Source organism: Patella vulgata, chromosome 5 (genome assembly GCF_932274485.2).
Source record: "Patella vulgata chromosome 5, xgPatVulg1.2, whole genome shotgun sequence".
NCBI classification, from domain to species: domain Eukaryota; kingdom Metazoa; phylum Mollusca; class Gastropoda; family Patellidae; genus Patella; species Patella vulgata.
Window position 1 is genome coordinate 1,832,329 of NC_065883.2, and position 11,093 is coordinate 1,843,421.

General features: G+C 36.9%; 1 protein-coding gene across 2 annotated transcripts in view; it reads right to left on the minus strand.

The window, feature by feature from the left end:
- Nucleotides 1–7,430, minus strand: part of LOC126822730 (disks large-associated protein 5) — a 106,593-nt gene extending 99,163 nt beyond the window's left edge. The window contains exon 1 of one of the 2 annotated variants that reach the window (XM_050551755.2): nt 7,330–7,430. The gene's annotated coding sequence lies outside the window, so the exon portion shown is untranslated. Of the gene's footprint in view, nt 1–30; nt 136–7,329 lie in introns of those variants that run through there. The other variant, XM_050551756.2, reaches the window with a different exon arrangement.
- Nucleotides 7,431–11,093: the final 3,663 nt, after the last annotated feature.

Here is an 11,093-nt window from a genome sequence, read left to right on the forward strand (position 1 = left end):
CACTCCACCGTGTTCCATGAACATACATACCATTTATTGTAAATCTACCTTCAGTTTCCACATTCGCGCTCGCTGGAAATTAGATCTTCTTTAACCAGTCAAGTTTTGATGCATTCTGGCCGTGTGCCAGATTTTATGAAAGAAAGTTTGCCAGCTGTTGATGAAGTTATGGTTATGTTCTGACTGTAGGTATATCTAAAGGTAAATAATACAGGTATTTTACCTAGACCATTAAAACATTCTCATGATTAGTAATCAATTTTACCCTTATGAAGTCAATTAAGAGCAAGTTTCCTACAGGTAAATATTTTACCTGTAGACCAATAAACCATTCTCATGATTAGTAATCAATTTTACCTGTTTTAAATTAATAGAAAGTTATATTAAAACCTTGCCATGATTAGTAATCAATTGTGTCTCTCTCGGGTAAAAATACACATATTTACCTTTAATCAGGTAAAATTGATTACTATTATTTACCTTTAGGAAACATTTTCTTAACTGTTTGAAAACAGATGAAAATGATTGCTAATGGTTCAATTTTATTTCAATAAAAGTGGGAAGAAATTGTACACAGGCGACTTTACTCCTTGTTACATACAAGCTGGGAATCGCAACCATACCATTGACTCAACAACAGACCTTATGATCAAAAGCTCATGCATTTAGATCATTCGGACCACCAAACTTCCATTCTGACTTAATAACAGACCTTATGATCAAAAGCTCATGCATTAGATCATTTGGACCACCAAACTTCCATCTTGACTCAATAACAGACCTTATGATCCAAACCGAGCATGTTACACCATTCGGCCACCCAACCAAGTTAATAGTTTTAAAAAAGCATAAACCTTGGACAGAAAAGCCTACAGTGAATACTCTCTCTCTCTCTCTCTCTCTCTCTCTCTCTCTCTCCAGTAAATAAAAGATACTTTAAACTTTCAACTCCTAAGTGTAGCTTTGTGAATCATTTAATTAATTTGGTCAAACAGATATTAATAAATTCCACTATGTTTTTGCTTTATATATTTACCCTACTACACTGTGTAAAACTTCATATTATTCTTAACTGGTAAAAATATTGATTTTTAACATTTGATAAAAATTGAGTCACATTCCTAACATTTTATGATAATATAAGGGAATAACAGTTGTTGGCTGCTGACACAATCCTCTCAATCCATAATAAAATAACCACATTTTTTCTACTGCTTTTAGCCCTTTATTTCATCAATTCAGAAAAAATAATAAAAACCTTTAAATTTAAATTTAAATTACATGTAGATAGAAATAAAGAGAGAGAGAAATGTGGTTTAACGTTCACTCGTCACAAACTAGGTCATTTCGGGACAAATATATGGTTTTAAATTTTATTTCAATAATTCGCTTGCGCCTAGAGTTCTTTAGCAGTGGGAGCAAACCGGAGGACCCAGAGAAAACCCACGAGGTTGGACAGGCGACCCTACTCCTTGTCACGTACAACCGGGGATTCGAAACCACGCCAGTTGACTCAATGACAGGCTTTAAGATACAGCGTGCACGTAGATATAAATAAAAGATACAAAACATAGCAATATGCTCGTATGTATGGGTGTTGTATTGAGCATGATGTTGGGTACCGGTATGCTTACGCTTCCTGGAACACCTGGTAACATTTCTTGTTTAGCTGTAAAACAGGTGGTGACTGATGTGCATGAGGCAGGTTATGCTTACTCCTCCAGAACAACTGATACCACTTCCAGTTTAGCTGTAAAAGCAGCAGTGACTTATATGCATGAGGCAGGATATGCTTACTCCTCCTAGAGCATCTGATACCACTTCTAGTTTAGCCGTAAAAGCAGTGGCGACTTATGTGCATGAGGCAGACTATGCTTACTCCTCCTAGAACACCTGAAATCACTTTTCATTTGAGGATTTCACATAGCTAACACATATTTCTTGTATATTTTTTATTCAGGCTGACCTTAAAAATATCTTTGTTTCGCCTAACGCGACCGACTAACTAAAACCACCCCCGACTTAAATTATTTTATTGCACTTTTCCGCGATCTTTTTATTTTATTTTGTGTGTCAACCTGAAATATATCACGAGAGTTATTTCCCTTTACTATGGCTATGGTTTGATTCATTATTGAAACTGGTTGATCAAGACGAAAGCATCATAGTTGTCGCTTCTCAACAAAATGGTTGCAGACGAAAGCACGTCCATTCCCACGAAATGATTCTGCCTCTATTTTTCTCGAAAAATGAAGGCACAACCCGCACGATCGTTATAAAACGTGTTGAGGGAGTTTCAAACGTCAGTTTGTGGCAATTCGTGTGCGAGTCGTGCATCACGAAAAATCCCGATGTCATTGATTTGTTTGCCAATAAAAGAAGACGAATGTTTGCACCCGGAAAATTATCAAGCTGTCAAATTAGCTCTTAAAAAAAAATCTGAAAAAAAAAAACCGACCTACCGACCCTTCTCCTCGATTGTGGGTTGGGTTTGGTGAAACAAAGATATTTTTAAGGTCAGCCTCAGATCAGCGTCCTGGTGGCTCGTCAAGTACATGTATGCCGCTGGTTAACTAAACAGTAGGTCATGGGTTTGATCCCAGGTTGAAGTTTTCAAGCCTGGTTTCTCTGTATTAGTTATGCATGGTAAAAACAGTGTCTAGTTATTTGGATGGGCCAAAAAAGAAAACAAGACCCAGGTATACAGCATTAAAGATAACCTGACAGTTGGAACTACATGGTGGTCTTAATGCTGTTGTCCAGGCAACATTTCACTCGTAACATACTGCATGTGGCGTAAGGCCATCTTCATTCGCCCAGTCAGAGCAGAACAGTAGGACATTAAACGGTTACTCCCCTCCCCCCCCCTCATTTTATTTTGTGTTAGATTTAATTTCATGCATTTCTCTATCTACATTATACCAGTTTTGTGGAATGACTGATAAGAAATAGTTCCATTTACCAGCCATTATGAGATGCCCTGGTATATCATGAAATACAGATACATGTACATGTACCAGATTATATTAATTAAGAGATACTCCCAACTCCAGCTGAAGTTTAAGAGAGAGAGAGAAAGATATACAAATAAACTTTCTACAGACTGGTCATTATCAGTATAAAATCCTGACAGCTATCATCACCTAATTACAAACACCTAATAGACTTATAAAAATATCATTTCTCTTTACCATGTATCGTAGTGGAACCAGCAATAACAACTCTATGACCTTCCTCCAGGCATCTTTGGCACTCAGTTTATTATCAGACAAGAATTTATACTTTATAGCCAGTTGTACTGGTCAAGTGAACTGGTTGCTCTGGTTATAAATATTTTATACATTAATGGAATGTTGAGAGTATGGTGATAATTTGAACACTTAAATACGAAACATGGCAGAATAAAAATCACAGCATTGGAACTCCATGTACATGTATAAAACAGTCTCATAAAAACATAGTAATATAATACGGAGCCAAAATTAATATTTAAAGACCATAGATCAATTACGCAGAGAGATATGACAGAATATTCGAGTAGCAGTTGAATAATGACAGAATATTCGAGTAGCAGTTGAATGACAGAATATTTGAGCAGTAGTTGAATACAGAATATTTCGAAATACAATTAAATAATGACAGAATATTTAAATAACATTTGAAAAATGACAGAATATTCGAATAACAATTGAATAATGACTGAATATGCAAATAACAATTGAATAATGACAGAATATTCAAATAACAATTGAATAATGACAGAAAATCCAAATAGTATTTGAATAATGACAAAATATTCAAATAGTATTTGAAATGAAATGAAACGAAATGGGGTTTAACGTCTTACTGTTCTGCTCCGACTGGGCTAATGAAGACAGAACAGGGAATAGTATTTGAATAATTACACAATATTTGAATAGTATTTTAATAATGACACAATATACAAATAGTATTTAAATTATGAAATCAGTATTTGAATAGTAAAATCAGTATTCGATGTGACAAAGTAACTCGGGGGTGGGGGGGGGGTAAATTGTCTAATTTGTGCACTTTAGATCATAAGTTTTATCATCGAGTCACGTGAAGTAGCTTCGATCCCAACCTTGTCCCAGACAATCCGACAAGGAGTAGGGTTGTCTGCGCAATCTTTTGGATTCTCTCTAGGTCCTTCAGTTTCCTCAAACTGCTAAAAACCTGTACAACTCCTCCAGCACATTCTTGAAATAAAATTGTACCATAGGTTAGTTCCGAAATGACTGTGGATGTTAAAGATACATTATGGGAGATTCGGTAACGAGTTGGCAGTTCTCACTATAATAGTTAAAAACAAGATAATGTAAAGGCAATTTGGTGAAAATTTCATCCAAATCGATCCACTATGAACCGAGAACTAAACGACTGAACTTCCCATAAGCCTTGGTCATCATTACTAAAGGCAGTACGATAAACAGCATAGTCTCGATTATCCATTTAATTGTTTAATCGAGAAGGAAAGTTATGCAGTAAATCGGCTTACAATCCACTAAAGATCACAGGCTAGCGCTGCCATCTAGAGTTGATTATGGCCTGGATAGGTTAATTAATGTCTAATTAATAATTTAGATATAATTTCAGGCCTAAAGAAAGACCTGAAATAGGCAGATTTAGCTCTTGCATATTGTATGTTTAATTATTGTTAAACACCCTATCTCTCTTTACAAAAACAAAATCACTGAGTGACCAGTGCAAATGAAAAGATTTTGACGATTTCCTCTCAATCTCCATACCTGTGTATCTGTCACCGGATGACATCTTAAACTAATATAGCATCACTGATAAACAACATTCCTAAATCTTTATTTTATTGAACCTACATCCGTGGAATTTTCCAAACCAAACAATCGTGCACCCACATGTTTGATGTACAAATTTTATGATATTTTGTCAACGTTTACATATTGTTTTTAATCTTCAGGTATTCCAATTATTGCATGCGCCGATTATCATGTGTGCAAAAAACATTATTTTCTGTAAACAAACTGAACATTCCAACGACCTCAGCCACCACAAATGAAAATTTTGCTAACATTCCTTTTATAAGTTCTATACATAAAATGTGACTTATGTCAAAAACTCCTAATAATATGGATTCACATCCGATGTACATTTTATAATTTTTGTAAAATAGAAAAAAAGTTTGTTTACATCATGCTACTTCTTGTGATTTTTGTGTTTATACTTCAACAAATTTACAACATTTTATTGATGTCATTTTGTGATGTGGGAGTGTTTACATGTTTGAAGCCGCAGTGGCCCAGTGAGTAAGACGCTGGCTCACTAACTTGATGGGGGTGGATCGTTAGGACATGTGCGCTGTATCATAAGGCCTGTCATTGAGTCAACTGGCATGGTTTTGAATCCACGGTTGTACGTGACAAGGAGTAGGGTCGCCTGTCCAACCTCGTGGGTTTTCCTCCGGTTTCCTCCCACTGCTAAAGATCCCTACGCACAAGTGAATTATTAAAATAAAATTAAACCATATGTTAGTCCCAAAATGACCTAGTTTTTGTCGAGTGGACGTCAAACCCCATTTCTCTCTCTGTCACTAACTTGAGATCTGGGGTTCGATCCAAGTTTTGATCGTGAACCCTGGAATTTCCCAGAGTGATTTCTCTTTGTCAGTTGTGCAGGACAGAGGTCTGGCAAAGAACAGTTTCTAGTATTTCGGAGAGGATGAAAAAAGTTAATATTTACATCTTGCTGTTTGTGTAATTAAAGAGCCCATGACAGTCCGAATTCAACTGCTGTCCAGGCAAGATTTCTCTCATTGCAGACTGTATGCAGGACACAAGTCTTTATCAGCTCTTATTAAACCAATTTTATTCATTCATTTACATCAGTCGTGTCAAGCATGCGTCCCGTTGGCCAGACCCGGCCCACCAAGGGTTTAAATGTGGCCTGTGGGCGCAGCCTGTGGCATATTCATAAGTTTCTGAATATTAACAATGTTTTTGTGGTTGTTTATAAAAGAATTCTGTGTAAAAATTTTTAACAAATGGCTAATTTGGTCCATTTCAAAGTATTGTATTGCATTATAATACATGTATGTAGCGATGTTAGTCAAATAAATCAATAAAAAAATTTTTATCTTGATATTTTTGTATATCTTCGACCTACTTGTTGTAAAATATTAGTTCATATGGCCCCGGAATCGAATGAGTTTTACACCCCTGATTTACACGTTGTGATGTCTCTATGCTACATGGCCGGGTTGGAACCATGTTTGTCCCGAAATGATCTAGTTGTGTCGAGTGAACCTTAAACCCCATCTCTCTCTCTCTCCCCCCACCCCGACACCCCCCCCTTTTTTGTCTTATCTAACATACAGTTTACTTAAACCGACAGTGTAATTAATTCCACCAATGTTTTCTTACAATTACATTTTATCACAACCAACACCAGACATTAATCAATAAATAACAAAGTGTCCAGTATTATCATTCAAGGACAGTAGGTGTACACAGTGTCCAGGGTCCAAGCTGGACAACAAGATCTATAATATTTGTTTAATCAAGGTATTATCTAAACAATCCTTTCACTTGATAAACCAATTTAATTATCTTAATACGACTATGAGACTAGCAACCTCTACCGTACCTGAATACCAACAAAGAAAATTAGCATGCATTGCCTGCCATCTTGGTAAAAATGTCCCTAGCATTTTTATTATTTTGAGGGTTGTCTACCTACTAGTACTAGACATGAAAAAAAAAAACAATAAAGCTCATTTTCCCGAATCTTGAATGATTTAGAGTTTTCAAGAATTTTCACAAAGATTCACTTTCCAAAATAGTGGGTACATGGATGATGATTTTACTATTTGAATATTACCTGTATCTATTTGAATATTCAATTCAGTTTACATAAAACATCATTTTCTGGCAGCATGTAAATTAATTAGGATACTACTAATACTAGCATAGGATAGGATAGGCCAAATAACATATAAATAAGGCCATGAAGACGGACGAAAAATAAATAAAAAGCGCATGGTAGGCCTATGCTATAAGCTTATTAAAGAACGTGCTGGTATGTACAAAACATATGTAGTTGTTGTGGCTATTATGATTATAAAGTAAGCTGTAAAGAAAGTGTCAAACAAAAATGTGCGTAACAAAAGCCGAAGCGGGCGAAAGTAGTAAATTGGCATTTTCATGGTGCCCAGAGTGCAACTTTCTATTTTTCTGTAAATTTCAGTGGAAACCAATGTTTATTTTCAACACTTATCCCATCATCTACAATGATTCGATTAATTAACGGTTCCAGATTAAACATGTAAATGAAACTCACCTTAATCCGTTAAAATAACTGTTTATCTTTCAGTTGTTAGCGGTTTTTAAACGCTGTAAGTGACCGCGCTTTTACAAATATCCACCAATCTAGCCGCCATGTCAAGCGATAAATTGTTCGGTTATCCAGGCGCTGATCGTTTATTTACTGTTTATTTAACCCGTTAGACGTTACCGTCCGTTAATTAAAGGGATACAACTCCTGTTTGAAAACAGTCTCTGTATTAGGGATCAGACCCATAGTTCTCTCTATCTAAACTTCAATGTTAAAATCATGGGCTAGACGGAAACTTAATTTTGAACTTTCCAGTGATCTTGATTTTTATAAAACAAAACAAAAAAATGCCATGATCATCTTATAAAAATATTAAAAGGGGGTGGTTTTTCGACTGAATATTAAATTGTAACGGATGGTAAGCTTACTCTTCCGGACACCTGTTACCACTGTTTGTCGTGTATTTTGTACACGAGGAGCAGTCCATTTGCTTATTACACTATTTAGCTCGAATACACTATTTTGCCTATAACGTTTTTTAGGACTTCGAATTCTGTCTTATGGTTTGGATTGTTCGTACTTGGTTTTATTTTATTCCAAGTACGATGGCTGATTAGAGGCACGAAAAATAATTTTCATTTATTTTTTTTTAATTTTCACTCAAGTCAATTTTAAAAGTTGGCTGATTTAGTACACGCAAAAAAAATAATATCTCGAGCGCTCGAGATATTAAGTCGAGGGCTCGAGATATTAAGTCGAGCGCTCGATATACTAAGTCGAGCGCTCGAGATAATACAATCGAACACGTCTCAACCGATGTTTTAAGCTGTATAATTTTGTACATTATTTAATTATAACCTTGCAGAATAAAGATATTCATTTGTTCGTTTTTACAGCCCATCCAGCGCCCCCCCCCCCCCACACACACACACACACACTCACCCCATCCCATGCTCATCACCAACACTAAATATTTCCCGTTATATTTACCCCCTTCCAAGTGGGGAGTATATCGCATGTTATTATACGAATCAATAATTTTATATATCGAAGTTACAGAGTTTTGCTAAGAGGCTGACATTTCCTCTTATCTAGAAGCTTAGGTCTAATCCAAGGTTATATCTTTCATATGTGTAGGAACTGTTCATTGCCTAATTTACCCTGGCGCAAGTGGCGCGATCGTGCATTCACCCCCTCCCCTCCCGCGCCCAAAATCAACAGTTGCCGCCCTTATGCCATAAGGAATACATAATAATATGCCAAGTTCCAAGCTGATCCATTCAGTATTGCGGCCTGTATACGGTAAACACAAAAAATGTGCGTGGCTCTGCCCCTGGAGGTCAGGACATGCAGTTGTCGTCTTTGGGCTATAAGGAATACATTTGCCAAGTTCCAAGACGATCCATTAAGAATCCTGGCCTGTAGGCAACACACGGATACACAAAGAAAAAATGGGTGTGGCGCTGTTCCTGGGGGCCATGCAATCACCCAAAAAAACCATAGAGGTATATATATATCAATATATACACCTCCATGAAAAAAACCAATAGGGGTCATCCTTAGGGTATAATGAATAGGTATGCAAAGCTTCAAAAGGATCTGTTAAGAATTGCGCCCTGTCCCAGGGGGTCAGACATGCACCAAAAAATAATAGAGGTCATCTTTAGGGTATAAGGAATAAGTATGAAAGGTTTTCAAGATGATCGATTGAGAATTACGGCATGTAGGGCGCGGGGATTTAATGTAGAAGCCCGGCACGATCGCGCCAATTGCGCCAGGGTAAATTAGGCAATGATCAGTTCCTACATATGAAATAAATAACCTTGGATCAGATCTGCGCTTCTTGATAAGAGGAAATGTCAGTCTCTCCTAGCAAAACTCTGTAACCTCGATATATATAATTATGGGTTCGTATAATAACATGCGAAATACTCCCTACTTGGAAGGGGGCAAATATATATAACGGGAAATATTTAGTGGTGGTGACGAGCATGGCATGGAGTGTGTATGGGTGGGTGTGTGGGTGTGGGGGGGGGGGCGCTCCGTCACTGCAGCTTTGGGTAGGCTGTAAAAACGAACAAATGAATATCTTTATTCTGCAAGTTTACAATTAAATAATGCACAAAATTATACAGATTAAAACATCGGTTGACCCGTGTTCGATTAAATTATCTCGAGCGCTCGACTTAGTATCTCAAGCGCTCGACTTAGTATCTCGAGCGCTCGAGATATTTTTTTTTTTTTTTTGCGTGTCCTAAATCAGCCACCGTAATTTTCATATAATTTGTTTTCGATAATTTTCACCCCAGCCAATTTTAATTTTCACTTGAGTAATTTTCAACATAAAATGAAATGAAATGGGGTTTAACGTCCTACTGTTCTGCTCCTATACTGGGCTAATGAAGACGGGCATACGCCATACAGTGTGCTATGAGGGAAATTTTGCCCGGGCAGCGGCACTATCGCCTACCCTTATATCGAATTCCATACGCCATACAGTGTGCTATGAGGGAAATTTTGCCCGGGCAGCGGCACTATCGCCTACCCTTATATCGAATTCCAACTGCCAGGGGATCTTTTACGTGTATCCCAATATATACATGGGACCTCGGTTTTTCGTCTCATCCGAAGGACTAGACAGCTGTCCCTGTCAGGCCCTCCGTCCTGCTTGACTGACAAGGGGGAACCACGCCGGAAAATCTGGATGAACTTTCTCGGCCAATGGAGGGATCGAACACCCGACCTCCAGGCTAGCGAGTCAGCGTCTTACCGGTGTATTCCCACGAAGGCGCAGTTACAGAGCGTGACCAAAATTAATCCTTCCCACGAAGGCGCAGTTATGGACTTGTCGGCTTTCGTTTGAAGAGAGGAACGTTGCTATTAGGACCCAATTAACGGTGTTAAAGATTTTATGAATTTATGTTCACTCTGAACCAACAACACTCTGGAAGGATAGCATGCAAGAATCAAGAAGCTAGTTGGAAAAGCCCATCCGAATGTTTTTGAAATGATCACATTTTTACAACAAGAACAAAATATTAACCACCAAGGAAGAGATATAAATATGCTCAAATCCAAAGCTAGCTCCAGGAATTAAAAGGAAGACACGAGGAAGAGGTATTGACTTAGTTCGAGTATTTAGACAGGGTGTCTTATTTGGCGAAATTAAATTAATTTTTGTCATAGTGTAGTTATGTTTTGATTTCTTATGCCAAGAATGATGCTAAAATGTTGGTTAATTAGTTACATTGGGAATTATGAAAGTGTAAATTCTTATCATAACAATCTATAACACCATTGTTACGATTTTAATCCATTTTAATCCTTAGGAGCTGGATTCCCACGAAGTCGTCGAAAAACAACCTCGTTTAATCCGTTACGGTCAATAACTGCGCCTTCGTGGGAATAAACCGTCTTACCCACTTAGCCACGTGATCCCCCAATTTTTAACATAATCTGTTTTTTTTCTTCTAATTTTTACCCAAGTAATTTTTGATTTAATTTATTTTCTTGAATTTTCACCCGAGAACATTTTAATTCCCTTTTGGGTGAAAATTAGAATTGATTTGGGTGAAAATGACAAAAAACAAATTAAATTAAAATTGACTTGGGTGAAAATTTAAAAAACAATAAATAAATTTTTTTCTAAAAAAAAAAAAAAAAAAAAAATAGAAAAATATGGGATGCTAAAAGGGGCGTCAACTTTTTCTTCGTCTTAAAAATCAAAACAGGAACTGGTTAAACGAGTCTGGAATTTAAGGTCAAATCAA